General features: G+C 37.5%; 1 pseudogene; it reads left to right on the top strand.

Annotated features, from left to right (window-relative positions):
* The first annotated feature begins 3,700 nt into the window (after positions 1 to 3,700).
* On the top strand, positions 3,701 to 7,303 carry LOC116118802 (annotated as a pseudogene).
* The last annotated feature ends 260 nt before the right edge of the window (positions 7,304 to 7,563 follow it).

Here is a 7,563-nt window from a genome sequence, read left to right as displayed (position 1 = left end):
TTGAAATCACTTTGCAGTTCTTGCATTTGCCTCTACATGGAAAACGCTCTTCTTGAAACTTCCATCCGCTCAAATCTGCTTTCTATTTCCTGTAAAGTATGAGAAGCCATATCTTAATTCTCAGATGGTCCAGTGGTAGTACCCGTCTTCTTATTTGCGTACATGACTTGTCCTTCAGTAACCCCTTCTGGAATACTGACACCTTCTTGAAACGTGTGCATCTCCCTCCATTTCATCCCTAATCAGATACCATTGGCCCACACTTTTAATCAAAACCATTCTATTCAATGTCAACATCCCCAACACATTAGTTGTAGAAAAAGTAATTTATTTGTGCATCATCATGGGTGATCTCAATTCAATTCCACATATTAACGTAACCAGCTACCCCAATATATTTCTCCTTTTTCTGCGGTGATCTCTCCCAACTTCTTAATCAATAACTTGCTGAATTAACTTGCCTCCCGCTACTGCTGCTTCCATGAACAATAAATCCTAACCGTCACATTTCATTTGTCTATTTCCTACCATTAAATGTGAAAGTCAAGTATCTGTGAAATACTCTCATAACGGATTCTGTAACTTTGTAGATTTACACCTATGTGGATGGTAAGTCCTATTCCGGAAACATCAATCCAAGCTGTTTGGAATCCCAGTTTCAGGTACATTTTCCAAACTTTCACAATCAAATCCTATCCAGGTTGCTAAATCTTGGGGGTGTCACCTACAAAGTTCTGATTCTTTAATTTAAAGAACATTGTATACGCCTGAAAAATCATCACTGTCTGTCTCTAAACTTCCAAACTACCAAAAAACTCATATATCAAATGCTATGTCCATCATATCTCATACTGGCTAAACGGTCCCATTTCAAATGATTAATCCAACCATTGATTTCATCACCTAACTAAAACTGTTAGAAGTCTAAATCCAAACTTCTTCCAAGGCAAATATCTTTTTCAACACGTCTTCATATTGTTTTTTATGTCGCCAGTCTCGAAATTGAAATGAGATGAGGATGTGCCTTCTGAGGAATGGTTGTATTTTTTGCCCTCACCATTTTCTGCTTTCTTCTAAACCTGTAACATACATAAAAAAATCGTCATTATAATCTGCCAAAGACACAGAGCCAATTGCTCTAACATATACATTTTGAGCTCATCATCAATTTCTACATGGCACTCTAAAATCTAGTATGTTAACAAATGTCCAAAATTAAAACAGAAACTAATGAGCTAATCATCAAGCAAAAACAGAAAATTAAGTACCCATCTTTGATTTTGTTGTCATTGTTGTTGAGATTGAGGTGATTTGTTGCACGTCTGCTATGGGTGTGCTTGGTGATTCTCAGATAGATGGTGGTGTGGTGGTGGTGGTGGTGGGGTATGGTTTGTGTGGGGTGGTTGTTTAGGGGTTTGGTGAGAAGGAAACAGGTGGATTTATGCATACTAAGGCCGGAAGACATCGTCAATGGCTAAGGATTGAGTGTTCTTCACCTTATTGCGATTGGTAATTCAATTTAGTTTCGAGGCTTTTGGGGAAAAATCTACCTGGGTTTTGTGTTTTCTGGTGTTTGTTTTGATGGGTTTGAAATGGTCAACACTTTTCTGTTTGTGCAAAAATCTTTGTTTTTGTTAAATGATGGACTTGAAATTGGTGTTATTGCTTATTTTTAAGATTAAGATGTGATATATGCAGCATGCTCTGCTTCTCACATAACCTTTTGTTGTTTCAAACGACTTGTTTTTTTTTCCTTCTAAGTGATTTGCTTTTGTTAAATTTAGATGCGGCCTTGTGGATCCTCAGTTTTAGTGTTAGTTGCATTTGGTGCCCGTTCATTGTATATGTGATTTTGATTTTGAAATTATATCTTACTGCTGAAGTCTTTCTACAAAAATGTGTTCAGGTGTTGGCTCAACAATTGGAGCAGGGATGTATATTTTAGTTGGAACGGTGGCTAGAGAGCATTCAGGACCAGCTCACATGTGGGGGTGGGTGTGGGTGTGTAGGAGAAAAAAGAAAGGGAATCTCATCTGAACAGATCAACGAAGAACAAAACACAAATCCAGAATCAACAACCAATTTTCCTAAAATATGCCTAAAATAAATTTTTCTTTCACGGTAGTTCACACAAACCAGCATGTAAAATAAACTACATTTATCTTTATCAATGGCAGAACACTTCTATTCATCAATCACACAAACCAGTCCCACCAAATTGACTGGATTTTATTTCATCAACTCAACTCCATTCAACACATTCATCCAACCAAAAAAAAAAATTGAAAAAGGAAAGTGTTTAATTACCAAGACGAAAAACAAGCGCAGAACAGGAGTCCAGAAGAAAAACACCGCGAAGACGAAGAAGACGCAGTAACACAGATGGAAGACAAAGAAGATGGTAATGGCTGCCTGGGTGTTAAAAATTTTTGAAACTTCCCCAAATGTTTTAACCTAAAACGCGAAAAAATTTATTTTTAAAAATTTTAATAACATTATGGACGGTGGACGACCGTCCTTTACATAAGGGACGGCCGTCCATTCATTATGGACGGGCATCCATTCAGTATGGACGCCCGTCCACAGTGACTGGACAGCCGTCCACAAGTTAGGGACGGCCGTCCAATGTTAAATTTTTTTTTTTTTTTTACGAATTACTTTTGGACGGGCGTCCATTACTTACGGACGCCCATCTACAATAAAAGGACGGCCGTCCATCGTTTTTTTTAAGATTTGTAAGAGCCCAATGCATGGACAGGCGTCCAAAAATTACGGACGCCCGCCCAAAATTAAGGGACGGCCGTCCACAATTGGTGGACGAGCGTCCCCAAAGAATGTTTTTTTTTTTTTTCATATTTGGGTGAAGGACGGACGTCCATTATTTGTGGACGGCCGTCCATAATGGATGGACGGCCGTCCCTAAGCTTTTACAAATTTTTTAATTTTATTTTAATAGGGACGGCCATCCCTCGCATATGGACGCCCGTCCATATAATATGGACAGGCGTCCATGTGAGTGAACGGCTGTCCAAATTGGATGGACGGCCGTTCACTAGAAAAAAATTATAAAAAAATGGAGAGACGCATTACACGTAGACCGGTATAGAAATTTGGTGCTAATATTTCGGTGTCCATAATGTTATTGAATAAAAGAATAATATTACATTCACAACTTAATCTCATAATTTCTTTTAAAACTCCAACGTAACTATCACGTCAACTCATATCACATTCAAGGTATTAAATAATTTTGATTATACACAATGAATGATCTTTTTTTTTTGCCAAGGAACAATGTTCCTTCATAAAAAAAAAAAAAAAAAAAAAAAAAAAAGACTGACTGTTCCTTATAATTAAAACAATTATTTCTCCCTAAAGAAGGGCTGTTCGTCTCTAAGGGATCGGCGAGGGTTATAAACTTTTAAGTATTTTTGAAAAAAAAAAAAAAAAATCATGTCCTAGGCTATTCCAAATTCCAACCCAAGAAACTAATAAAAGATTGATAAACGGCATGTCAGTCTCACATCAAACTTTTGAACGACATGACCTCGATAAAATTACATAACCAACGACATCCCAATCCCCATCAATCCAGCCCATAACGATCCATTCTTGTCGACACATCCAGACCCAGTTTCCTTCAAGAACATTTTCATTTAATTCCCCTTCCACCTTTACTCCCTTTCTCCTTTCTCTAGACATGGAACCCGAATCTCATCAACATGATCACTCACCCAAAACGCCACCCTCCTCTACCACCACCACAACAATCACATCCTGCTGCGCCAGATGCGGCGGCCCCACCACTTTCGAACCACCACCACCGTACTCCGAAATCTCCCCACCTCCCACATACCGTCCCATCCGTGCTCCAGCCATTAACCTCCCTCCAAACAACTCTCAAGCCATAATTCTTGCTCCCGTTCCCCAATCCCAAAAGGTTCCCACAATTTCCCCTCCTTATAAATTCCAAACTCCTTCCAAACGAATCCAATCCCCCGATGACGTCCGCCACTTCATTGATTCCGATTCCGGAAAAAATTTCCTCGGCTTCGTCGTCGCTCTCTCCGAGTCCATTCGCGGGCACAAAATTTCAGATCAATGTCACGAGTCTCAAACAATCCGCACCCTTTCATCAATTATTGACGAATTAATTCAATGGATCGACGTAATTCCTCCGGCTCAGCAGGTGTCTCGTTACGGTAACGTCTCTTACCGAACCTGGAATAGCCGTTTAACTGAATACAGCGATACGGCAATGCTCCGTTTTTTGCCTGACGAACTTCAAGCTGCCACGGTGGAAATTGTTCCGTATTTTAATGATAGTTTTGGTAATCCGAGTCGTATTGATTACGGAACTGGTCATGAAACTAATTTCACTGCTTGGTTATATTGCTTAGCTAGATTAGGAGTAATTAAGGAAGAAGATTATCAAGCTGTTGTGTCTAGGGTTTTTGTTAAGTACTTAGAGTTGATGAGGAAATTGCAATTAGTATATTGTTTGGAGCCTGCTGGATCGCGTGGTGTTTGGGGGTTGGATGATTATCATTTCTTGCCATTTATATTTGGTTCCTCGCAGTTGATTGATCATAAGTATATGAAGCCGAAGTCAATTCATAATCAGGATATTTTGGAAAATTTTTCCAATGAGTATATGTATCTTTCCTGTGTTGCTTTTGTGAAGAAGGTGAAGAAGGGTTTATTTGCTGAGCACTCACCTTTGTTGGATGATATCAGTGGTGTGCCAAATTGGAATAAGGTTAACAGTGGGCTGCTGAAAATGTATAAGGCGGAGGTGCTCGAGAAGGTTCCCATCATGCAGCATTTTCTGTTCGGATGGCTCATTAGATGGTATGGTTCTTTTTCGTGTTTGTGAGTGATTTAATTATCTATTTCATAATTGATCGTTATGGATTGCTTGGTATTACATGTTACGTTGTTTGTTTCTTGAATTAAGCGATTGAATTGGGTTTGAGTGTAACAGATGATTTCTGGAATTACTTATATGTTTGTTATGTGGTACACCTGATTCTTGAATTGGTTGTTGGAAGGATAGGATGAAATTTATATGATGACTAGATATACACTATTGCACTATTATGAGTTGAAGTGCTGTATTTACAATTTCTTATTATTTAGGAATTACTTCAGCTCAGTTTGTAATAGCGTATTATAGATGCCTGCATTAGCCATGTTTCAGTTAGTACTTTTACTTTGGTTTCTGTGGATCATACAAACTGCTAATAGGCATAAATAAACCAAGTTAGCCAACAGCATGTACCATTTAGATATGATTTATTATGATTTTGAGTTGGGATGCGTGGCATAGATTTTTTTGGGCTGTTAATAAACCAAGTTGTTTAAGAATAGCTGGATCTCTGTTTGGAATTAGCGCTTTCATACAATCCATAAAGATTATGCAGAACACATTACTGCTTGGCTTAAAGCTAGGTTTCAGTTTAGGTGCTTGTTGCAGAAGACCACATTAAAAATATTGATCTCATATATTATTACTCATAGTAGATATAGTACTGCTCTCAATAAGGGGTCATTTTCCGTGATCATGGTAAATAGAAAGGGGAAGTGAGAAAATCTTCTTTTTTCTGAGTCATTTTTTGTTAAATCTTTTTCTGTTTGTCACCCGATTGGATAAAATGTTTGATTGCATCGCAGTCTACAAACCAAAATCGTTTTAAGGGAGGGTGCCGCCACTGCCTCGACCCTTCTGTCAACTTTAGAGATCTTGCATCATAATGCTGTTACCTGTCCTTGGCATGTGCAGATTAGATCTTCTTATATTTTCTCCTTTCTCGTTTGGTGTCCTTTTTTGCTTTCTATACAAGGTGATTCTTGCACTTTAGTATTTTTCCGGTTTGATCTGAGCACCATCAATCAAAATGAAAACCATGTGTTGGCTGATGGCATTCACTGCCTTTGCTAACAGAATTTTCTATCTTTAAGTTGACTGTTATCAACATGAAGATTATAAGGCTACCTCATTCATGCATAACATATCTGGTTGTGCAGTAATGAGGACTCCAAGTAACAATTATGACAGAATTATAATTGTTCTTGTCATTGAAGATGGCATTAAAAAAAATGGTCTGTCAAGATCTTTATCTCCATTTCCTTTACATAGTTCATCATGTCTTACACTGGAAGCTGATGCTTCCACACTGTCTGAAGGTGTCACCATAACCAGGTTCATTGTTTGCTTCATACTTGGCTATAGATCTAAACAATGCCTACTGTCTCTAGCCATAGTTTGTAGTGCCTTAAACCTAATCAACCAAACATCTCCTCTAGGTAATTCATTTACCAAATTTTAACAAAATATTTACCCATCATTATGTTATCCATATGCAGATGATTGAATTACAGAATCTAAATTAGGTTTGTGAGATAACAATGTAGGAATGACTCCAAAACAAGAGAGGTGGGTGGGTTTGTTTGTTGAAGGGTTTATAGTTGCATTGGACTAAGTTTGCACTCTTATAAAACTGTTATCTTTTTGTGCATATTTGATATGTCTTCCCTTATTATAATTTTTATGTAAGAATGTTTCTGATTACTACAATTTTCAATATAATTGATTTCTTTCATTGGACTTGTGGCTGTGATTTAGTACCAGTATTCCTGCAATCAGGATTCTGGGCTATCATAGAAATTGGTTGAAGCTTTGCTACATGTTTGCGTGGCCAATGGTTTTTATCTTTATATTTTGGGAAACTATCCATAAAATTCTGTTTTCTTAACTTGCCTTAGTTTTGACTAAAAATATTTAGGTGCATGCAAATGTGTAGCTTGTAGTAAGTGTTGCATGTTCTTCTGTCATAGAAAAGCTGAGTGTAATTTTGTTTTCCTTAAACTCTGATAATTCATTTCTGCTTTGTTTCTTATCAGGGAGTAGTTCGATATATCAACATCAGGAATGTATGCAGTGGAATCAAGAGATTTATTTTCCAGAAGGTTCTATGCACAGTTACCAGAGTAGAACTTATTCGGATTATAATACTTTTGGGAGTATGAATTTATCTAGTATTTCCTCTTTTTTGTTTGCCATGCTACTTGGCTTTAGCAGATGCAGCACACTGCCTTAATTTTTGTTGATCATATTTTGCATTTAATGGAAGCCCAGCAGTCTTCTGTTGAATGGATAATATAATGAAACCTTATGTCTACAAATATTTGGTATGTTAGAGCTCCTAGTATACAATTTTCTGTCCTAAGTTCTGCAGTGGGTTTTCTACTTTTTAATGACATGACAGATATAAACTATCCGTTTATACCCATGTTGCATTAATATGGTGACACAAGCTGAGTGCGCTGAAGTTTTCATGGGTGGATTGGTCTTTATGATTGTTTCATGTTTTTATACATTAACTTGGGTTAATTTCGGGGTCTGCTAAAATTCTCTTGTTATGATGCATTATAGCTGCCATAAAGCCACTATATCCGTGTTTGAAGCTTGGGGAAACAAACAGATGAACATTTGGATATTTGGAAGAATAGACATGTCAGCAGCTGATAGTTTTATCTTTGCATGGGTTATTTATTTTTCCG

Source organism: Pistacia vera, unplaced genomic scaffold (genome assembly GCF_008641045.1).
Source record: "Pistacia vera cultivar Batoury unplaced genomic scaffold, PisVer_v2 Contig86, whole genome shotgun sequence".
Lineage (NCBI taxonomy): Eukaryota > Viridiplantae > Streptophyta > Magnoliopsida > Sapindales > Anacardiaceae > Pistacia > Pistacia vera.
Note: the sequence above shows the minus strand (reverse complement) of the source record. Positions and strands in the feature narration are given on the sequence as shown.